The sequence below is a fragment of the Pseudophryne corroboree genome, chromosome 9, assembly GCF_028390025.1.
Source record: "Pseudophryne corroboree isolate aPseCor3 chromosome 9, aPseCor3.hap2, whole genome shotgun sequence".
In the NCBI taxonomy this organism is placed as follows: Eukaryota; Metazoa; Chordata; class Amphibia; order Anura; family Myobatrachidae; genus Pseudophryne; species Pseudophryne corroboree.
In genome coordinates, this window is record NC_086452.1 from 211730174 (window position 1) to 211754210 (window position 24037).

General features: G+C 43.4%; 1 pseudogene; it reads left to right on the plus strand.

The window, feature by feature from the left end:
- The first annotated feature begins 9855 nt into the window (after positions 1–9855).
- Positions 9856–9974, plus strand: LOC134962070 (5S ribosomal RNA; annotated as a pseudogene).
- The last annotated feature ends 14063 nt before the right edge of the window (positions 9975–24037 follow it).

The window sequence follows — 24037 nt, forward strand, 5'->3', positions numbered from 1 at the left end:
AAATGGCTTAATGTTGGTTTTTGCCTGCCCATATGAATTTCCCAAACAGGGCTTGTAGGGATTGTAGTACATGTGCTGGAACCCTAATCAGGAGTGTTTGGAATAGGTATAATAATTTAGGAAGGGCATTAATTTTTACTGCATTGTGCCTTCCAGTCCAAGATACAGTATGTATAGTGACTTCTAGGTTAATATATCTTGTTGAAGCCATCTGAGGAGGGGGGCGCAATTGGCCCGGTATAATTGCAAGTACTGCTTAGTGACATATATACTGAGGTAACGGATCTGGGTGGGTCACCATTGAAAACAATACGCGGTTTCTAAGTTCAGTCATGTTTGGCATGGGATGTGAAGGGACAGTGCCTTGGATTTCCCCTCATTGATTTTGTAACCTGAGAGGGAACTGAATCTGCTTAATTCACGTAGCACGGGAGGAAGAGAGACAGTGGGGTCAGTCAAGGTAATAAGTATGTCATCTGCAAAATATTATATTTTGTATTGTTGGTTACACTAGGAGACTCCGGAGATGTCATTGTTGGCTCTAATTTGTGCAGCTAACGGCTCAATACAGAGCGGGAAGGGTAAAGGTGAGAGGGGGCATCCCTGCCTAGTACCATTACTCAGTTTAAAGTTTGCAGAGCAAATACCATGGGACGTGACCACTGAAGAGGAATTGTGATATAGGGTCTAGATAGCATGAAGAAAAAAGGCCACCGAGGCCAAAAGCGTCAAGGGTATGGAATAGAAATGACAGAGAAACTCGATCAAATGTCTTTTTCGGCATCTATCGCCAGGATCACTGGAGGTAGTTTGAATTGATTAATATGTTGGATCAGATTGATTGTCCTATGTGTGTTGTCTAGTCCTTGGTGATGAGGGACAAAGCCCACTTGGTCCAGGTCTATCATGGTTGGTAATATTGTGTTAAGTCTGTTGGCCAGGATTTTGGCGAATAGTTTGAGGTCAGTATTCAGGAGGGAAATGGGCCTATAGTCAGAACATAAAGTGTGATTTTTGTCCGGTTTAGGGATGACTATAATCTTAGATTTCATGGATTCAGGGCAACAATAGGATCCATCGCGTATGGAATTGAACAATTTGGCAAGAGGGGGAACTAGGAGGGTTGCAAAGGATTTATAGTAAATCATGGGAAAACCATACGGGCCAGGGGCATTGGATGGTTTCTGAGATTTAAGGGCTTGTGTGACTTCCTTCTCAGAAATATTCCAGCTAAGACCGAGTTGCGTGTGAGGACTTATGGATGCACAAGAGGCAAGATAGTTCCTACATTGTTGTAAGAACATGGGGGGAGTCTAGGGCATGGGGAGGTTATATAAAGTTTTGTAGTACAGGTTGAGTATCCCATATCCAGATTTTCCAAAATACGGAATTTTTTGAGTGAGAGTGAGATAGTGAAACCTTTGCTTTCTAATGGCTCAGTGTACACAAACTTTGTTTAATACACAAAGTTATTAAAAATATTGTATTAAATGACCTAAAGGCTGTGTGTATGAAACATAAATGATTTGTGTGAATGTACACACACTTTGTTTAATGCACAAAGTTATTAAAAATATTAGCTAAAATTACCTTCAGGCTGTGTGTACAAGGCGCATATGAAACATACTGTAAATGCATTCTGTGCTTAGACTTAGGTCCCATCACCATGATAACTCATTATGGTATGCAATTATTCCAAAATACGGAAAAATCCAGTATCCAAAATACTTCTGGTCCCAAGCATTTTGGATAAGGGATACTCAACCTGTATTCCTTAAATGTTTGGTTGATGGTGTTGGGATCATAGGACAGTGTGTTAGTTTATCCTTCAGAGAGACTATTGCTTGTGCAGCACGTTTAGCCCTCAGTTTAGTAGCGGTGTTAGCTTTGTTGCCTTTGTCGTAAAATTTCTGACCTAATCAGCATAGGGTTTTTCCATTTTTTTTGGCTAAGATGTTGAGTAGCTCGCCTCTCGCCTTATCCAGCTGTTTCAATATTGTGGCAGAGTGAGTGCATTTACGGTCAGCTTCCAACTGCTGGATTTGGGCTGAAATGGCGGACATGTTGGCCAGTGGTGTCCTTATGGAGAGAAGCATAGCAGATAATACCACTCTGATCGTCGCCTTATGGGCTTCCCATACCGTGAACAAGGATACATTAGTGTTAGTGTTAGTCTCAAAGTATTCAGATAGTTTAGTGGACATGGTAGTCTGGAAGTCTGGGAGTTTCAGGAGTGTTTCGTTAAGCCTCCAGAAATGGTCGATCGTTACAACAGAGTGGTCGAACCAGGTTATAGGGTGAATGGTCAAGTCAATAAGGGAATCAGTCAAAGATGCACAACAAAAGAGCATATCAATTCTTGAGTAAGAGTCATGAGGGTGGGAGTAATAAGTATAATCCCTGGCTGAGGGATAGAAAACTATCCAAGTGTCAAATAGGCCAGTGAAATGTCTTTTCCACCAAGTTGACCTTTCAGTATGAGGAAACGCCCGTTATCATCTCGAAGTGAGTCGGTCAGTACAATAGGAACTGAGTTACTTAGCAAGATCACCACTCCACAGCATTTTGACTGATTATTCGATTAAAGAACTGTCGGAAACTGTCTGGATGACAACAAGGGATGGTCTCCATGTTTAAGGTGAGTCTCATGTAGAAAAAGGAAGTTGGCAGAATGAGAGCGGGTACATGAAAACATCATGGAGTGTTTTTGAGAAGTGTTGAGACCCCTTACGTTCAACGTCAAAACACAGAGCAACATGGTGAGTTGGGGGGGGGGTGGAATAGACATATGGAAGGAGAGGGAAAGAAGAGAGGTGGGGGAAAGAAAAAAGGAAAGTAAATTAATTAAATAAAACATAATGTGGGTATAGACTTCCAGAAGAGGAGGTCTGCCACACATTTAGAGCACCCAGGCAAAACGGGGGTGCCCTGGGTAGGGAGCGAGAGAAGGTAAAATAAACTCCAATATGGGGTGCTAAGGGGAGAGTCTACAAGAAGACTTTATAGGAACTCCCTAAAGGTAGAGGAGGGGCGTGGTCTGGTGGAGGAGGAGAAGGTGGGCTGAGAATGCGCTTCCTGAGCCCAAAGTAACAACTTCAAACAGTAAGTACAGATATAATAGTCAATAAGAACAATAAATTGCAAACACAACTGGAATATATGATACGGTATCTCAGCGTTCCTACGATACAGCGATGCTATGAAACCAAAGCAAAGGGAATATCAATATGGCCTCTATAGGGTCATCACATGATGGAGGGCAGGGATACATTAAAGCATATGTTGCAAGGTCTGATCAGGTGATGGCAGCATCACCCATTGCAGTTGAAGAGGAGGAAAGTCGGAGGTCCAACTGCTGGAGTAGTCATTTACCTTCATCAGGGATGCAGATAACATGTTGATGACCATTGACATCCACCAGAAGGCAAAATGGAAAAAACCCCAATGATACTTATAGCCATGTTCACAAAGAGTTAGTGTAATATCGCAAAGATCTCTGCGCTTGTCTGTAGTAATGGGTGCTAAGTCCTGAAATATCTGAAGTTTCGTTCCTTCAAAGAGTATCGGGGGGAGTTACGAGTGACCAACAGGATTTACAGGAAACGGACAACTACACCTCAAGGAGTTTCAGAGTCCTTAGGTTTGGGGCGTAATGCTCAATGCACGCGTTCAATGCCCAAATCTGGAGGAGAAATTGATGGCACCAGGGAGGTAAATGAACTAGTGAGGTAGGAGATGAGGTTATCCGGTACTACAGACTCAGCGATATTCCTGACGCGGATGTTGTTGCGTATTTCCCTAATTTTCAAGTCCTCATTTTTCTCCTTCAGAAATTCGAGTTCGCGGTTGAGGTACTCCAGGTCTTTATATGTGTCAGATTGAAAGGAGGAGTATTGGGAGGAGGTGGATTCTAGCGCCGTGGTGTGCTTGTCTAGAGCAGAAATGTCTTACTTCAGTTCACCCGACACTTTGTGAAGTGGTGAGAGAGTTGATAAGAGATACAAGAAGAGCCTTAAGGTCGGAAATATCCTTCTTGGTGTCTGGTGCTTCATCCTGGTCCATGTCAGAGTCAGTAGGTGGATGGGGAGAGGTTGGGTTGGAATCGGAAGGGGCCAATTAATCGTGCTTATTAAAGTTGTGTGTAATATCAGCTTGAGACCAGTTCTTATTTTTAGGTTGAGATTCGCTCATGGTGGAAGAGATGTTGAGTAGTTCCAGCGGAATTGCAAAGAGAAGCTTCCTTGTTTAGAAGAAGAAGCTAAGGATGCACCCCTTAGAGATCAGCAACTCATCAGCTTACAGGATGCAATGTGTGGAAGGGAATACTACGTGCTGGGCAGAGTAGGTGTGTCACATCCGGGGAACACCACTGGCAGGAGACCATTGTCAGTACCAAAGAATTTGGCTTGCTGGAAACAATACGGGTGCATAACCTGTGAAGCGGGAGGTGTGGGCACAGCACCAGGTACAATATGGATACGGCACAGGTGTAGTAGAATATCGTTTCTGCACTGTGACACTGGTTGCAGTGTGACGGCAACACTGGAATATCGGAAGTAGTGTGGCTGCAGCATTGGTGCACTAGTTAGAAAGTGAGAGCAACACTAATACACAGGATGCAGTGTGGGCATAGTTTCAGAGCACCGCTTACCAAGTAATTGCAGGTTGGGAATACTGGATCACAGGAGGAAGGCCGCTGCAGCAGCGATCCCCAAGAGTCTTCCCGCTACACACCCAGGCAGCGTGTTTTCACATCTGCACAGGGAGAGCTTCCAAGGATGGCACCGCTGCCTGGGATTGTCCACAGTCGCCGGTCGGGACACTGTTAGATGCAACTCTCTGGGGTCCGCAGCAGGTCCCGGGGTGATAGAGGCAGGTAGGCCTCAACCCGCAGGGATGGGAAAACCTGTCTCCTGGCTTCGCAGCTCAAACCCACCAGGTGTAGGCACTTAGACTAGGTTGTGACACTGTTTATGGGGACTGGATCAGTGCCAGAGGAGGAGAAATGGCCATGTATATGAGGGCTTTTTAAGGAGCTCTATTCCAGTGCATATGTACAGCTTGCCCGCCAGGCCATGCCCCACTATGACAATTTATTTTAAAATTATGCATATTTACTAAATAGGACAGCTACAGGGGCAGTACTGTAAGTGCGTGTCCTACCTGTTTACACTCCATTTAAGATAGCATATGATACAGTACAGCAGAAATATTTAGCAGTTACAGTACTAGTAATTTTTGGGCTGACAGTACCAACACAAGTATCCAAGTGCTGCCAACAAACAAGTGCCAACTCTAGGCATGTGCCTAATGAAAATGTACCACTGCCACTGCTTGAATGGTAACTGTCTTCATACATGTGTTTCTAAATAATAACTCTAAAAATAAATTATCAGTACACTATCTTAAATTAAACAATATAACCATGAAATAAAGAATAAATAAGAGTACTATACATGATGTGTACCCTAATTTAGATAGAAGTGAAATCAAAAGAAGGGATCACAATTGTCAATTCCCTTTGATGGTGATATAGTACTAGATTATGTAGTGTGATGGCCTTCGGTATTTAGCTCGGTAGAGGGGCGTATTGGTGCATTGTCTAGGTGCTTTATCAGGGTCCAAGCACATCTTTTCTGGTGATTAAATGAAATAATGCTTTAGTGTCAGCATAAATAAAACAGAACATAAGAAACAGCCCAGCCCCTGAATAGGGCACTGTCTCTATACTTTGGCAGCTAGTCTGCAACATAGTCTCTCTTACAAAGTCACAAAGTCTCACATTTTTGCCTGCTAACTGCAGGTTTATCATAGGCTCCGGCCTGGATTGGCTGGCTGCCACAGCTTCCCAAATGCCAGAGTCAGAGTTTTCTAGTTCTCCCTGTCCCGTACAGGTAAGAAAACATCTTCCTAGCCTCCAGTGGCTTCCTAGCATACTGAGCTCTGACTGCAGTCCACACTTGGGTGTACATTTACTAAAGGATCTAAAAATGAAACGTGATAATTTTGCTCATACTGTAGCAACCAATTAGATTCTGTCTATCATTTTCTAGGATTCAATGGGGAAATGATACACAGAATCTCATTAGTTGCTATGGGCAACATCACCACATTTCAGTTTTAGAACCTCTAGTAAATTTACCCCCAGTACTGTCTGACTGCTCCAGTCCCGCCTGGGCTCTACCTCAGCAGGGCAGCAGCCTCTATGTGTGGTCAGACACCCTTTTTGTTCCTTGTGTGGGTGGATCCCTTTGGCCACACACTGAATCACATGCTCATTAATGCTATCTTTACTGATACAGCCACAGTAGTTAGGTTGATAGTAGTTCAGACTATAAAACTATGGAAATTACATAAAAGAGTCTCAAAACTTTGAGTTCAAGAATTATGTGATATTTCAAGTTACTGAGTTGTTCCCTTCACTAAAAGATCCTTTTATTAAGTGTTACATGTTTTTGCTTTGTGTGACTTGAAAATTAAAGAAATTGGTCAGGTAATAGAAAAGACACAGCATCTAGTGTACTAGCAGGATATGTGTGTTTACTGTAAGCCACCTGTGTTATTGTTGTGTTCATACTGTTTTGTACAGTAATTTGTAAGGTGCTGCAAACTCCTTGTGGTGCCATATACTGTAAATAAAGGATAATAATAATAATAATAATAATAATAATTATGGAAAGAATCTTCCAAGTATGTGTGGGATTGGCACAGGGTTAAAAAGGAGATGGTAATCACTTCCCACTGGAAAATGCATTAATAAACCTCGCTGATACAATAAAGATGATTGATAATACATGTGAGATCTATGCACAAACGGCCATTTTGTGTATGCTCATGCTCTAACCAATCATTTCTTTTATCATTGGAAATCAACATCAGAAAGAAGAGAAAAGGTGAAAAAGAAGAGGAAGAACATCCCTTGGGAAGTTCAAGAGAACAAGAGATTGGAATGGGTTTTTTAGTACTTAATTATGCTGCAGTAGAGATCCCATTGAGTTTTAATTAGTGTTGTGCATGCTTTGGTTTTGGATTGGTTTGGTAAATCTACTCTCAACTGTTTACAATTGTTTTTGGTTTTGGCAAAACCACCCTTAACTGTTTTGGTTTTGATTTATTTAAAGGTAATAAAAACAGCTAATTCATGTATTTTGGATACTACAGTATTAACATAACTAACATTTACTCCCAGTCCAATTGACCACCTCACAGCTCAAATATTATTTTTACCAATATTGGCCAAAGGTTGCAGATAGCTGGCTAAACTAAGCGACAGAGCAGCAATACAAACATACAGCAGTTTAAAACATTATAGCACATCTATGAAACATTGCAGTACAGCAGTTACAGATAAAATGGCAGTTTAATAAACTATATAACTCCAGTGAATGTATTTATTAATCAAGAAATAGATCAGAGGCCCAAGGGCACTACAGGGAAATGGAGGTAGAGTATATGTGGTGGAAACCAGGTAAAGCAATGATTGATTGATTGATTGATTGCTTGATTAATTGCTTGATTGATTGATTGATTGATTAATTGTTTTAAAATCAAAGAAACTAATTATTGAAAACATTAGAACAAATTATTAAAATCCAAGAATCCAAATGCGAGTTTCCTTCTAATACAATTGAAAACTGATCCATGCAGCAAATCACAGACCTCAGGAGTCAGGACAAAACAAGATATTCAAATGAACTTACGAGCGACAGAGTACCATCAACAATGCCCCCCAAACATACAGTTGTATAAGCTTATTATAATTTATTATTATACACTGCCAGTCAAGCACACACAAGAAAGGATAATAAGAAGCATAAGCACAGGACACAGTAGCTTATACTAAAATACACATGGCACATTTTTTTATTTGATTATAAATGAATAAGTCAGGCAATTTTTTCCCACACCAGGAACAGAAAAGATTTACCTTTGCAATAATTATTTTTTGCGTAAAGATGGCAGGGATATCACGCACCCAGTAAGAAGAACAGTAAAATCTCTGCTGTGTCTTAAAAACACACTGTGCAATGAAGACTGGGGTTACTTTAAACACCAGGAACAGAGAAGGTCTGCTTGTAATAATTGTGTAAGTGTGCAGATAATGGGGGGATACCACCGCACTTTATGAACTATACATTTTTTTTAAATAGATTCAAAAATACTGCAGTTTTTTTTGAGACAATAGGAAAAAAAAAATATATATATATACTGTATATACACACACACACATTTTATATATATATATATATATATATATATATACACAGTATACATGTATATATATATATATATATATATATATACCGTATACACATATATATATATATATATATATATATATATATATTGTTTTATAAAAGGAGAGGTCTTCTTCTGGTGCAGCTCAGACACAGCATAGTATTTTTGGACAGGTAATCAACTTTGTCTCTGCCCCTGTACACAAGTAACAAGCAATATACTGCAGAGTTATTTCACTGAAGAAAAAGTGCTTTAACAAACAAGAGTCTTTTATGGGGTTTTTTGCAGCACCACACACTGGGGCTAATTTAGTAAGGATCGCTGATGTGATCCTTACTGCATTTACCCGATGTTCGATTCCTGCACATGTGCAGAACAGGTCCTGTGATAGTGGCGCAGATATGCGAACGCCTCTGCCTGATTGACAGGCAGAGGCATTCATCGGGAGATGCAGGGGTGGCCATCGCCCAGGAAAATGGGGGAGTGTCGCCTCGCTTAAATGGGCATGGCCTCACTAAAATGGGAATGGCCTCACAGGAAAAGACTACCTTACACTCCAGTTTTTGACTAGCAGGGGGAGAGAAAGAAAGCTCTTGTGTGGGCACACTCTTGTACAAAGAAGGAAAATTCCTCAGATATAAAGGGGGAAATATTTAAAACATCTATTTATTCTTCAAAATTAAAATACAATTACCCATACATGTGATTCAAAAGTGAATAAAGAAAATTATGAAAAAAATATTAAAAAAAGACGCGTTTCGCCCGTCCGGGCTTGTTCACTTCACTTCCACGGAGGGACCTTTCCACGGAGGGCTTGCTGGCACCAGCCTTCCTATGATACGACACCCTGACACACCTTTCCTGATTTCTCAACTGGATGTATTGTAAGCTTGCATCTGCCGGGTGAATGCATCCTTAGAGAGCATTCTCATCACCCACATATATACACTCACACTTGGTGCACATTTATGCATATGTGTATATTTACCTATTCTTATGTGTTATTTTAAGGTACTGATATTTTTGTGTTGAAATTAGTCCACAATTTAAGGTGTTTTGCTTGATCCGTAATTAGTGACTTATACATTTACACATTGTTTCAATTAATACGGACAATTTCCAGCTTGCCTTACAAAGGGATATCATTGCTATTCTCAGCTTTTTGTCTCAAATTTACCTTTAGCTCACTCTTGGGCTATACTCAGCTTTGTACCAATTGTATATAAATTTACTGAGAAGTTCAGATGGTTTTTTGGCCTGATTAATGAATTTTTGGGCTACGAATATATTTGGTGTCTCCATATAGGATCATGTATGTTTCACCTATATACTGTTTAGAATTGGCTTGATGCTTGAGGCAATTTTTTTGTAATTATTTATCAGATATTTTGAAAGAAGAAATCAGCATTTTCTCTCCAATTCTTTCTGGCTTACTATTTTTCTGTGGACTCTCATCTACGATTCAGGGCGCACAACACCACGGATGTGGGGTCTGTTGCGCCGTGTCTAACATTGAAAGCAGATCCACATACTTTATTCTCTCTCCCTTTACTATCTATATTATTTTACCAAATCTTATATAGGTGCACTCTCACTGGTATACAGATCACATATTTCCTCTACTATCATACCATGCTGCCAATGCCCAATCTCGTCCGATCTTGGAAGCCAAACAGCGTTGGGCTGGGTTAGTACCTGGAGAGGAGACTTCCTGTGAATACCTGGTGTTGTAGAGTAGGAATTATTTCCCTCTCTATGTGAAATGTGACGCCAACAGCAATATCACCACTCATTTTTATTTTCTCTTTTTTTCTTTCATCTATCAGTTCAGCATCAGGTCTTGGCAACATAATTAATATCAGTCATCCTATGTGTGCTTATCTGGATTAACTGGTGACCAGCAAAGTGTATGGTATTGACCTAATTTAAGTGGTCCCATTTAGATACACTATTCACTATTTTGACCTCTCCTTGGTCCCATTAATACAGAATTTCTGTACTGGTCAGGAGAAATGGGTGTAAGACAACCATGTGTCTACAACCTTTCTAATCACTCCCTATGAAAAACAGACCAGAACATTTTAATATTTTTTTCATAATTTTCTTTATTCACTTTTGGATCACATGTATGGGTAATTGTATTTTAATTTTGAAGAATAAATAGATGTTTTCAATATTCCCCCCCTATATATCTGAGGAATTTTCCTTCTTTGTACAAGAGTGCGCCCACACAAGAGCTTTTTTTCTCTTGTACTTCCTAGCTCTGGGCGCACCACCAACTAGGACTATAATTGAAAGAAATACATTTTCTTTCCATAAATTGCAATCGTCCACATTTGGTCTTTTCATTTATAACCTTTAACCTAATTTTGACCAATGCCCGGTCGCCATTTGTTTTACCGCAGTTTTTGACCCTGCACCAACAAACCTCGGCCACCACAGGAAAGAAAAAAATTCCACCAGATTAAGCCCCATACAGTAATGCCCCTTGCACCATATTATGCCCGCTGCACCATATTATGCCACACACCGCAATACCCATGATATAGTAAGGCCTCTAATTATGTTTAAATTACCTGCTCATTGCCAGGAGTCTCATGCTCTGGGTTGCATATTCGTTGCCAGGGGTTTCATGCTCTGGGTGTCATGCTCATTGCCAGGGGTGTAATGCTCATTCCCAGGAGTGTAATGCTCGTTGCCAGGGGTTTTATGCTCTGAGTGTTATGCTATTTGCCAGGGGTGTAATGCTCGTTGCCAGGGGATTCATGCTTTGGGTGTCATGCTCATTGCCAGGGGTGTAATGCTCTTTGGTGCCAGCACTGCTATTACCTACTCCCCATCCTCCCACCAATAGTACTCCGCTAACTGGGATGAGTTTTGAAAAATGATGTGGTTGCGACGTGATGTCAACAGAGTAATTTTGCAAAACTGAGCCCAGTGAGCAGAGTACTATGGGTGGGAGGATGGGAGCAGGAAATAGCAGCCAGCAGGTGTTGCAGCAAGCGCCCCGTGCTATCGCACAGCTCACCCACCGTTAGGAACAGCACTGGGACTGAGACCCATTTCTCCATCTTTGCATGGCTTCCTGTGTGAGTGGTTCAGAATCTTTGCACACAACCACTTTCAGCGACACACCAGAGACACTCCCATAAAACGTAACATCTTTTTAGGCACCCACCTATTACTTTATAGTCACTGTCCTGGAACACCCCATACATTTCTGCTACTGTACATCCAGTTCTGTACTGCAACTCTGTACTGTACAGTATGTGCAAAATTGGGATAAATGTGTGCTGCGACTTAGATGCATGTGCAGACAAATAACCATCTGTCATCTATGTGGATATCGTGGTAGTGTCTGCGTCTGACTCAGAATCAGGTCCATAATCATCAGTTTGCAGTACAGGTTGAGTATCCCATATCCAAATATTCCGAAATACGGACTTTTTTGAGTGAGAGTGAGATAGTGAAACTTTTGTTTTTTGAAGACTCAATGTACACAAACTTTGTTTAATACACAAAGTTATAAAAAATATTGTATTAAATGACCTTCAGGCTGTGTGTATAAGGTGTATATGAAATATAAATGAATTGTGTGAATGTAAACACGCTTTGTCTAATGTACAAAGTTATGAAAAATATTGGCTAAAATGACCTTCAGGCTGTGTGTATAAGGTGTATATGAAACATAAATGCATTCTGTGTTTAGATTTAGGTCCCATCACCATGATATCTCATTATGGTATGCAATTATTCCAAAATACGGAAAAATCCGATATCCAAAATACCTCTGGTCCCAAGCATTTTGGATAAGGGAGACTCAGAGGCGTCACTGGGTGTGGTGACACCCGGTGCGCGCCCCTGATCTCCTGCCGTGATCGCGGCAAAAAGGGGCGTGACCTTGTATTTGGGGGGCGTGGCTTCGCGGGATCCCAGAATCGTCACTCTGGGGGCGTGCCCAGCATCTCCGGAGATGCTGGGCTTCCCCCAGAGCCAGTCTCCGTCCGCTGTCGGCTCCTCTTCTGTGACAGGAGCCGGGTGCTGTAGGAGACTTTCTCACTGCAGCACCTGGTTCCTGTCAGTGCGGAGGAGCTGACATTTGGTGTCACCCTCCTCCAGGCGTCACACCTGGGTGCGGGCCGCACCCCCCGCACCCGCCTTGTGACGCCACTGGGGAGACTCAACCTTTATAACATTAGATCAGTATTTCCACTTTTGAAAGTTGCTACTTGTAGGTTTGAGCTCAAAATTTAAAGCAACACCAATAGCAAGGGCGAATCTCAATGTGTCAGCCATGTATGCATTATCAAGATATAAACAAACTATAAAAGAGCTACATTAAATATTAACAAAATTGCTCTCATATGCTGGGCATAGGTACTGTACTGTATGGCAAAATGCCTTGATCTGTTCAAAAGCATATTCAACAGATGTGCAGCAGGCAGTCATGCACAGGGCCAGATTAACAATTGGGCAGATGGAGCTACAGCTCCAGGCCACCACATAAAAAGGCCCATCATTATGGCAGCATGATGACGATCAGCTGCCTTACTAACTGCTCAGTCGGCCATCAGTCCTAATAATCAAAATTATATTTATAGTCTTCTCACAAAAGTATGCCATTTTTCTATATTTAGGAAGACAGTGGGGATAATAGTGTCTGGTGTGTGCACACCCAATAGTTCTGACCACACCTGCAAAGCATTGGTCACAGTTCCTCTACTTCTCAGGCTAGGCCAGTGGTTCCCACTATGGTGGTCATTCCGAGTTGTTCGCTCGCTAGCTGCTTCTAGCAGCATTGCAAACGCTAGGCCGCCGCCCTCTGGGAGTGTATCTTAGCATAGCAAAATAGCGAACGAAAGGTTATCAGAATTGCTACTAAATAATTCCTTGCAGTTTCTGAGTAGATCCAGACCTACTCCTAGATTTCGATCACCTTGGTCTGTTTAGTTCCTGCTTTGACGTCACAAACACGCCCTGCGTTCGGCCAGCCACTCTCCAGTTTCTCCAGACACTCCTGCGTTTTTACCTGGCACGCCTGCGTTTTTTAGCACACTCCCTGAAAACAGCCAGTTGCCACCCAGAAACGCCCCTTTCCTGTCAATCACTCACCGATCAGCAGTGCGACTGAAAAGCACCGCACGAACAACAGCAAAACTGCCAATTTTTTCTACTTAAATAACTAAGCGCATGTGCGCTGCGTACCATGCGCATGCGCATTTAGCAGCAAATTGCAGCATAGTGAAAATCGGCAACGAGCGAACAACTCGGAATGACCACCTATGTGCTTTGAGGCAGTTGAAGGCATGCTGTGTGGTGGTGGTCCAGGACCAAATCAAATTATTTATGGGTAATGTGATTAACAAAACCAGAGATTGTGGCACCAATTCACAAAATGTGGAAAATCAGAAGCAGAACCCTTTCTACCAGTGCATAACTGACGCTAAGGACGATGCAGGCACGGTGGCGCACTAAGAGCGCCACATTATTTATTCACCCTCCAGGGGTGTCGTGGACACCCCAAGAGGGAGAATACTTGTTGATATACTGGATTTCGGGATTCTGGCGTTAGTATGGTGAGCGCCGGGATCCCAACAGCCGGTATATTAAGTGCTTTTCATCTCCAACTCCCTGCATAACCTGGCAATTACAGAAACCGGGGTTACTCCCTATGACACCACTTCTTCTGCTGCTCTCTCTGCTGGGGGCCTCGCATAGATCCCAACTCGGGGGTCACCAAGGCAGTGGTTTTGGAATCCTTTTACCCTCTAGCTATTCCTACCAATTCATACCCAGAACCATCCCTTACATTTTAGATATTTGAGTTTCATGCTATACGCCTCTACCAACCTGTATATCTTTGAGTAGCTGTCATTTACTGCCCCCCTGACATGCCATCCAAATTACTTGACAACTTTGCTTCCTGGCTTCCTCACTTCCTCTCTTCTGACATTCCCTGCATTAGCTTAGGTGACTTCAACATCCCAACTGTTATCCCCACAAAATCCCCTGCCTTTAAACTCCTTAACCTTACATTTTCACTTGGTCTCTCCCAGTGGACCTCCTCCACCTCCCGTGAGCTCACTAGATCTGGTCTTCACTCACCGCTGTGATATTTCTGATTACTCCAACTCCCCATTTTTCCTTTTAGACCACCACCTGCTCTCTTTTAACTTTTCTCTCTCTGCTACTCCATCTTGGGTGTCGTATGGAAGGTTGACAGTAACTAAGTCGACAGTGTCTAGGTCAACCACTATTGGCCAACAGTAACTAGGTCGACAGGGTCTCTAGGTCGTCAGGGCCTCTAAGTTGACATGGTCTAGGTCGACAGGTCAAAAGGTCAACATGAGTTCTTGATTTTTTTTGGCGTCGTTTTCTCCGTACAGTGACCGGGAATCACAATTAGTGCACCGTGTCCCCTCGCATGGCTCGCTTCACTCGACATGCTACAGGCAAGGTCCCTCACTCTGCTACCCCACTCGTCACAGGTTACTATTCCCAATCATAGTCTGCGTGGATCGTTAAGTATGAAAAAGTTCAAAAAAATATTTTTTTTGGGGGGGGGGAAACTCATGTCGACCTTTTGACCTGTCGACCTAGAACATGTCGACCTAGAGACCATGTCGACCTAGCTACTGTTGACCAATAGTGGTCAACCTAGTTACTGTCGACCTAGAGACCAAATCCCCTCCATCTCTACCTCGAAGGCTACCATCACTAAATGTAACATTGAGACTATCTACACCACTTCCCTATTTACTATGATCGACTCACTTCTCCCTATACTGCCTCTCTCATGCCCTGCACAAGTCACATCCCCATACAAAGCTTCCCTTACTTCTGATATTGACTCTGTCACTCCACTAACTACTTTTAAACCTTGCAGATCAACATGTCAACCCTGGCACACCAAATGTACGAGAGATTTGCAAAAATGCTCATGTACTGCTGAGCAACAGTGAAGGATATTACACTTTAAGGCAGACTTCCTCAATTTCAAACTTATGCTCTCATCCTTCAGTGCTGCTCGTTCCATTGCTAAACAGTCATAGTTCAAGAATCTCATGTCCTCCTAGTTTTTGAAACCTTGGCTCCTCTTTGCCACTCTCAACTCCATCCTCTGCCCACCCCACCTCATCCCGCCCCCCTCACTCTCTGCTCTAGACTTTGCCACTTCACATCCAAAATTGACTCCATACATCAGAACATCACAGCCTACCAAACCATCAGCAGCCAGCCACCTCCTTTCCCTTCCCACCCCTTTTACCAACTCTAACATCTTTCGCCCATGTATCTGTTAAGGAAGTCATGGCCTTCATCTGTTCCTTACTCCCCTTCACCTCCCCACTTGACCCTATCCCCTCTTGCCTCCTGCACTACCTCTCTCTCTCCCTCTCTGCCTGCTCACATCTTGCCCACCTCCTCAATCTCTCCCTCTCATCAGGCACTGTCCCCTCTTCCTTCAAGTATACACCTGTCTCCCCTATTCTTAAAAAACCTACCCTTGATCCACACACTCTCTCCAACTATTGATCCATCTCTCTACTGCATTTGCCTCCAAACTATTTGAGCACATTGTCTATAACCACCTTACTGTCTTTCTTTCCTCCCAATCACTGCTTGACCCATTCTAGTCTGAATCAGTCCTTTTCACTCCACTGAAACTGCCCTCACAAAAGTCTGCAATGAGCTCCTTACCAAGGGCCACTACTCTTTGCTTATTCTCCTTGACCTCTCTATTGCTTTTGACACTGTGGACACCCTCTCCTTCTGCAAATTCTTCAGTCCCTTGGTCTGTGTGATACTGCCCTACCCTGGCTATCTTCCTACCTTTCTGACCATTCCTTCTCTGTCTCCTCTCATGGCTCCACCCCCCCCCACACTTCCACTAACTGTAGGTGTCCCCCTAGGTTCTGTTCTTGGTCCTCTCCTTTTCTCTCTATATAAGTCCTCTTTAGTTGAACTTATTAGCTCTTTTGACTTACAATATCATCTGTAAGCTGATAATACTCAAATCTACATTTCCTCCCCTGACCTCTCACCTGCTCACCTCACTCATGTATCCAACTGTCTCCCTGCTATCTTTTCTTGGATGCCTCAGCACTTTTGTAAACTTAACATGTCTAAGACTGAGCTGATCCTCTTTCCACCCGCCCCCACAACCTCACCTCCCACAATTTCGTTATTTATGGATGCCACTACTATCTCCTCTAGCACTCAAGTGTGCTGTTTTGGAGTAATCCTTGACTCCTCCCTCTCCTTCAAACCACACATTCAGCACCTCTCACATACCTGTCATTTTCATCTGAAATATATTTCCAGGATCAGACTCTTTTTCACCCAGGATGCCACTAAGACACTTATCTACTCACTGTCATCTCTAGACTGGATTACTATAATGTTCTCCTATCTGGCACCCCTGACAAATACCTCTCTCCATTCCAATCTATTCTCAATGCTGCTGCCTGGCTAATCTTCCTCACCATACTACGTCCACCTCTCCTCTCTTACAAGTCCTTCTCTGGCTCCCCTTCCCTATCAGAATCCATTTCAAACTTCTCACACTCACTTACAAAGCCCTCAACCACTTCTCTCCCATTTACATCTCTGATCTTATCTCCCTTTACATTCCTGCCTGTCCTCTTCGCTCTGCTAAAGCATGTCACCTCTCCTGCCTACTGATTACCTCCTCCCACTACTACCTCCAAGATTTTGCACGTGCTGCTCCCTTTCTCTGGAAATCTTTACCTCTCCCCCTCTCCCACCTATCTACAAAACTTCAAACGGGCTTTCAAGACCCAATTATTCACCAAACCCAGCAAACTCTCATCCTAAGCCCTCTGTGGTACATGCTCACTTCACGTCACCCTTGTCTGTAAGCTCCTCCCCTTTAGAATGTAAGCTTTCACGGGCAAGGCCCTCTTCTCTAATGTGCTTTTATGTCTCTTACCTGTCTTCTTTACAATACTCCCTTTGATGGCACAAAATTCCTAGGTATCCTGCCGCCCTGATACTTTTTTCAGTGTTATCTGCTGATGCAGCTATGTTAATATACCCTGTACTTGTACTATATTGTCTTGAATTGTAATTTACTGTCTTCTTGTTTTGCTTATTTGTTTATGTACTCTGTAATTGGGCGCTGCAGATGCCATGTTGCTCCAAATAAAGGATAATAATTCAGAATATAATTAATCAGGAAACTCCACATTCCCTTTCATGGATTGCATCTCTCTTTGCCCCGGTGCATAGTTCTATGATAGAGGGCTTAGTTTATCACTGCACTAAATCCTAGGGAGCTGGGCTGGAGGGGTTACAATTGAGTTCACCAAGGCACTCTCAACTGGAAGGCAGATATATATCCTGAAGCTTGAGCTAAACTTTGCTTTGTCTACAGTACTTACAGTAGTCACTGTATGCTCCTCAAAACAGGGGGTGTAATAACTGTTTGTGAGGCTGGGGTAAATATACTTTACATACCTCTCCAGGTGCTGATTCTGTATCCTCCATACTGTCACTGTCCTCCATTAACCACATCTCTACTCTGCCTCCATCCTACCCACTGGCGGTCTCTGGAGAATGGATAAGTTTGCTTAGGACTACTGTGGAAGTCTGTGCCTGGTTCCATGTTTCTCACTAACAAGCGGTGTGGTGCCATGGCAGGAGGAGTACATAAGATGAAGTGAAGAGAAAGTGGAGGGGACTGTGGAACAATTGTCATTTCTGCCATTTGAGATTGCTGGGACTTTACTTACTGAGGCTTCAGGAGATTCAACCAGATCCTCCTACTCAGCAATGCCCTCTTCAGCCTCGACCATGAAGACCACAGATCACCGTACTGGTTCCTGCTGGACTGTGAAAAATAGTTGTTCATAGTACCAAAGGATGGTCTGATAGATGTCATCAGACCCAGCTCCTGACCTCTTGGACTCTTCAATCTTTTTATGTTCCTTCAGGAAAACAGTCCTAAGATTTTGTATTTTGTTCCTAACCCACAAGACTGATGCCACGTCACAAGAAAGCTTGCTGTTGGTGGCGAGCTCCTCATAGGCATGGTTTCTTTTAGTCTTGTTTGCATACTCCAATGACTTTATAAGCCACAGGGACTCATGACATTTATAGAGGTCGATAAATCTGGAGATGAAATCTCTCTCCTGATCCAGAGACATATCTAGAAAGAGAAAAGAGAAATATTTATTGCATGGACATTATTCTGGCCACGCCCAACAGTGGAGGTGGCCAGGTCATTCGACAATTGTGGCCACCAAATAATGGAGGCCTAACTGAACTACTGTATTATTATTATGGCCAACCCAAACAGTGGGGGTGGCCAAAGCATAGACAATAGTGACCCCCAAATAATGTGGGCCTTACTTAACCTAATTTTAATTGTTCACTAGTTTCATTGTTGTAAATAAAGTTGTAATGGTTGTTACTAGAGATGAGCGGATTCGGTTTTACTCGGTTTTACTCGGTTCTCAAAACGGCATCTTATTGGCTATCCAAAACACGTGACATCCGTGAGCCAATAAGATGCCGTTTTGAGAACCGAGTAAAACCGAGTAAAACCGAATCCGCTCATCTCTAGTTGTTACATGTGTCAGTTATTGTAAATGTGGGTGGTATTCAGTTTGCCGGCTGATGGGATCCCGGCGCTCAGTATACTGGCTCCGGAATCCCCACACCCGGCATACCGACAACTATTCTCCCTCTTGGGGGTCCAAGGCCTCCGGCATAACATACTACACCCATAAATGTATATGATTGCCTATGTATAGGAGTGTCAAAACAAATTTCACTGGCACAAAGGTAATTTTTTTTTATAAAAATTAACAAAATGAAATAAAAATTAAAAAGCAGAGTTAATGAAGTCCATATTTGGTACTTTATTGGCATATAGTGCACATATATGTACATGACTAGTTTTGGGGTACAGTATCTGTAAAATCACCTTGGCACCACACCAGCATAGGAAAAGAAAACAAGAAAAGACACTAGCGGGTAATATGCATTTGTGGTGCACTAACAACCTCACAATTGAAAAACATCAGCATAGGAAAACCACATGAGAAGACACTGGCGGGTAATATGCATTTGGGGTGCAGTAGCAAAATCATCTTTGCCCCACATCTGCATAAGAAAACCACATGAGAAGACACTAGCGGGTAATATGCAATTAGGGTACAGTAGCAAAATCACAGAAAAACATCAGCATAGGAAAACCACATGAGAAGACACTAGCAAATAATAAATAGGATTTTGGGGTACATATTCACTACAAAAGAAAGGTGGACAGTACCAGTGCCAGTGTTAGTACTGCATGATAAAATGGGTGGTCTTCAGTTTGCCGGCGGCCGGCTTCCCAAAGACCAGCATACCGGCGCCGGAATCCCGACCGCCGGCATACCGACAACTTTTCTCTCTCTTGGGGGTCCATGACCCCCCTGGAGGGAGAATAGCGCGCCACCGTGCCCACAGCATGGCGAGTGCAGCGTGCCTGCAAGGGGCTCATTTGCACTCGCCCAGCTGTCGGTATGCTGGAGATCGGGATTCCAGCACTGGTATGCTGGCCGCCGGGAGCCCAACCGCCGGCATAACATACTACACCCGATAAAACAGGTGTTGGGTATGAGCATATCGGCACCGGGATCCCGGCTTCTAGAATGCAGCAAGGGGGGTGAGCACATCAAAGCCCCTTGCAGGCTCATTGCGCTCACCACGCTGCAAGCTTGGTGGCTCACTGCACTTGCCACAGTTTCCATTCACACTCTATGGGTGTCGTGGACTCAGATGAGTGGGAATAGCTCCTGTTAGCCGGGATTCCAGCTGGCGGCATAGTCAGTGGTTGGGATTCCGGTGTCGGTGTCCTGACCACCGGGATCCCGACTGCCGGCAATGTAATTACATCCCTAAAACATTAGTGGTCAGTGTGTGTGTGTGCGCAAGCAGGGCATGGTATATTGATTAGCATTAGTGCCTCACAGCACTGAGGTCATGGGTTCGATTCCCACCATGGCTTTACCTGTGCAGAGTTTCTCCCCGTACCTGAGTGGGTTTCCTCCGGGTACTCTGGTTTCTTCCACAATCCAAAAATATACTGGTAGATCAATTGGATCCCAACAAAATTAACCCTAGTATGAATGTGTGCGCGTGTATGTGTGGTAGGGAATATAGATTGTAAGCTACACGGGGGCAGGGACCTATGTGAATGGCAAATATTCCCTATAAAGTGCTGAGGAATATGTGTGCGCTAAATAAATAACTGGTAATAATAAATAAACAGATCAGAGTCTGCAGGGGGTGAAAAAACATCCTCAGTAGGCATCAACAAACATTGGTGGACAGTGTGAATTGTTGAAAATCAATTATACATACCAGATGCTGTATAATCCTGACTTAATTATGGGCTTGATTCATTAGTGTGCTGTATGCGCTCCTCTCCTGCCATCAGTGGAGCTGCAAAATGATGGGTGGGAGTGTCCAGGGAAATGTCACTCAAATGATGGTGATCAACTGTTCCAGCGTACAATGCTTCATATGTGCATAAAACATGGTACTGTGGGGGTCATTCCGAGTTGATTGCTTGCTAGCTATTTTTAGCAGCCGTGCGAATGCACAGTTGCCACCCACCGGGGAGTGTATATTTGCTGTGCAAGGGTGCGATCGCTTTTGCAGCCGAGAGATGCAAACACAATTTGTGCAGTTTCTGAGTAGCTCAGAACTTACTCAGCTGCTGCGATCACTTCTGCCTTATTCAGTCCCGGAATTGACGTCAGATACCCGCCCTGCAAATGCCTGGACACGCCTGCGTTTCTCCAACCACTCCTGGAAAACGGTCAGTTGACACCCACAAACGCCTCCTTCCTGTCAATCTCCTTGTGAATGCCCATGCGAACGGATTCGTCGTAGAATCCATCGCTGGGCGCCGATCCTCTTTGCACTCATACGACGTGCCTGCGCATTGCAGTGCAAACGCAGTTCTGACCTGATCGCTGCACTGCGAAAATCCGCAGCGTGTGATCAAGTTGGAATGATCCCCTATGTGCATACAATTATGACGGATAATATGGGCTGCACGTATGATCTGAGGATGCGTCATTCAACTCACGGGGCCGCGCATCCCATCATAATCATACCGAAAACATGCAAGATGTGCACAAGATGCATCAAGTGACTCGTCAAAATCGTTCATTCGTACGCGATATCGACCTAGTGTATGGCCAGAATTTGAATTAGTATAGGTAAACTTTTCCATGACCACGTACAGATGGAGCCACGCTAGTCGTGGCTCCGTCTGTGACTAGGCATGCTCACAACGGAGACGCACCCCAAACACTTGAATGGAGCGCGCCCAGATGGAGACGCTCAGAATGGGAGCGTCTCTCTGCACTCCTGGGGTGACTAGGCGGACGGATAGCCTAGTCACGCCGGGAGTGCACACCTGCAATGGAGCCACCTCAGATGAGCAAGGCTCCATGTGTATGTTGCATTGTCATTCTGGAAATAGCTGATTCCTGTCTCCAGCATATGTACAATACATTTTGGTGTAGAGATTTAACAAAGTTGCCGATATGGGTAATACATAACAGGAGATGTAGCTCATAAAGTAACTTAATTCTCATAATAACCTTTATCACAAACAAAACTAGTGTCCAATACACCTTAGTAAGAGTAACATGCGCATAATGGGGGTAATTCTGAGTTGATCGCAGCAGGAACTTTGTTAGCAGTTGGGCAAAACCATGTGCACTGCAGGGGAGGCAGATATAACATGTGCAGAGAGAGAAAGATTTGGGTGTGGTGAGTTCAATCTGCAATCTAAATTGCAGTGTAAAAATAAAGCAGCCAGTAGTTACCCTGCACAGAAACAAAATAACCCAGCCAAATCTAACTCTCTCTGCAAATGTTATATCTGCCCCCCCCCCCCCCCCCTGCAGTGCACATGATTTTGCCCAACTGCTAAAAAAAATTCTGCTGTGATCAACTTGGAATTACCCCTAATATGTACTTGTGGAGCTTTTTATATCCAGGATTTGTGGGTGTCCCTTTAGTGTATCTTATGAAAAACTTAAAATGTATGATGGCAGAAAGGCTGTTATTTGTGTCCTCATTGTACAAGCACATTCTCATCATTTTGATGAGCCCTTGACATTTGGTTGATGCAATGAGTACAGTATGTAAATCAGCAGGGTGAGGCAGTTGACAAATGATCACTACAGTAGCTGATAAATTCTTAGGGGTCTATTCATGAGGTTTTGCGGTTGTGAGTTATTTATTTTTCATCAGTCAGGTCAGGTGAGGCAGGTAATGCTTTTCACTATATACAGTATTGCATCAGTATGATGCAATATATATCTTTGCAATCAGCTTCCTTTATGAAACACTTACCATACAAAAGTATGGTGATGCGATGCAGACACGGGTAGGGCGCAACTAGAGAAGTAATGAACTTTTTCATGGTAACCCGCTCTATGAATAGAATGAAGCAGAGAATACAGTAGCCCTTATTTCAGCAAAACTTATTATTTATGCTGAGTGACACATTCGGGTATATTTACTAATATTCGTGTTTGTGCCGATTTGGAGGTAGTTTTTTTTCTAATTTTATTGGACGTATTTTTCTGCAACTTCTTGAATTCATCGACGCTTATTTACTATGGTGTCGAGTTTTCTGTTTTCGTATTTTCCGATGGCGATGTTGTTCATGATTTTTTTTTAACGTTTCTGACCGCAATTCACTTTTCCGGAATGGAACTATTCTAAACGCGGCAGGGTTTTTTCAAACTATGCAGCATTTCCACTTTTAGTTTCGATTTTGGCCTTCGTTCGTGATTGGTTGGGTTTCCGATGCAGGAGTGTCTGCACAACCATATAAATATGCTCCAAACCGTCCGTACCTCGTGAATTTAGTTAGTGGTGAGGAGAGAGGTTGTGCTGTTGAGTTGGTGATTAGTTGGGAGGTTTTGGAGATTTTTTGGCGAGTTCTGAGTGTTGTATTGCGTTTGAAAGTAGTCTTGTCATTCTTGTAGTCTTGCTTCTTTTTGGTTTGTCTTAACTTTTGTCCTTGTCTTATTTTTTAGAGTCTCTTGTGTTAATTGTTGTTTGTCCAAATTATGTCTGACTCAGAGGTGGGGGAGGTGAGTGAGGTGGGGGAGTTGAGTGAGGTGGGGGAGGTGAGTGAGGTGGAGGAGGTTAGTGAGGTGGAGGAGGTGGGTGAGGTTGGTGCTGCAGCCTCTAGTGACAGTGACAGTGAAGCAGCTCTGCAACCACGCACCACTACTTAGACTGGCCACAATGTCAAGTTTAGTTATGCTGAGAATGTGGCTTTGGTGCATGAGCTGATGAAATATCAGCTTTACCTATTTGGGCCTGAGTCTTCAAAGGTGTCATCACGGAAGAAGACTGTGTTGTGGGCCAAAGTTTTTGCTGCTGTTAACAGTGAGGGGGTGGTCAAGCAGATCGGGGACACGTGCCACAAATGGTACTATGATATAAAGTGCCGTGTGAAGTCCAAAATGGCCAAGGAGGCAAAGTCTGCTTGGCAGACCGGTGGGGGTCAGCCCTTCATTGCCAGATATCTAGAGTATGAGGAGCCCATGCAGAGCTTAATACCTCCTGAAGTTGTGGCAGCAACAAATGTCCGTGATTCTGATCGGCCTAGGCAGGATGGTGAGCATGTGTTTTTTTTTATAACATACTCTGTGTAGTTTAATTTTTACTTTGGGTTTGGGTAATGTGTCTCATATGGCATAGGGCCTTACTCGCTGCTTGGACGACATGGTTGCAAAACCATTGGCATTGT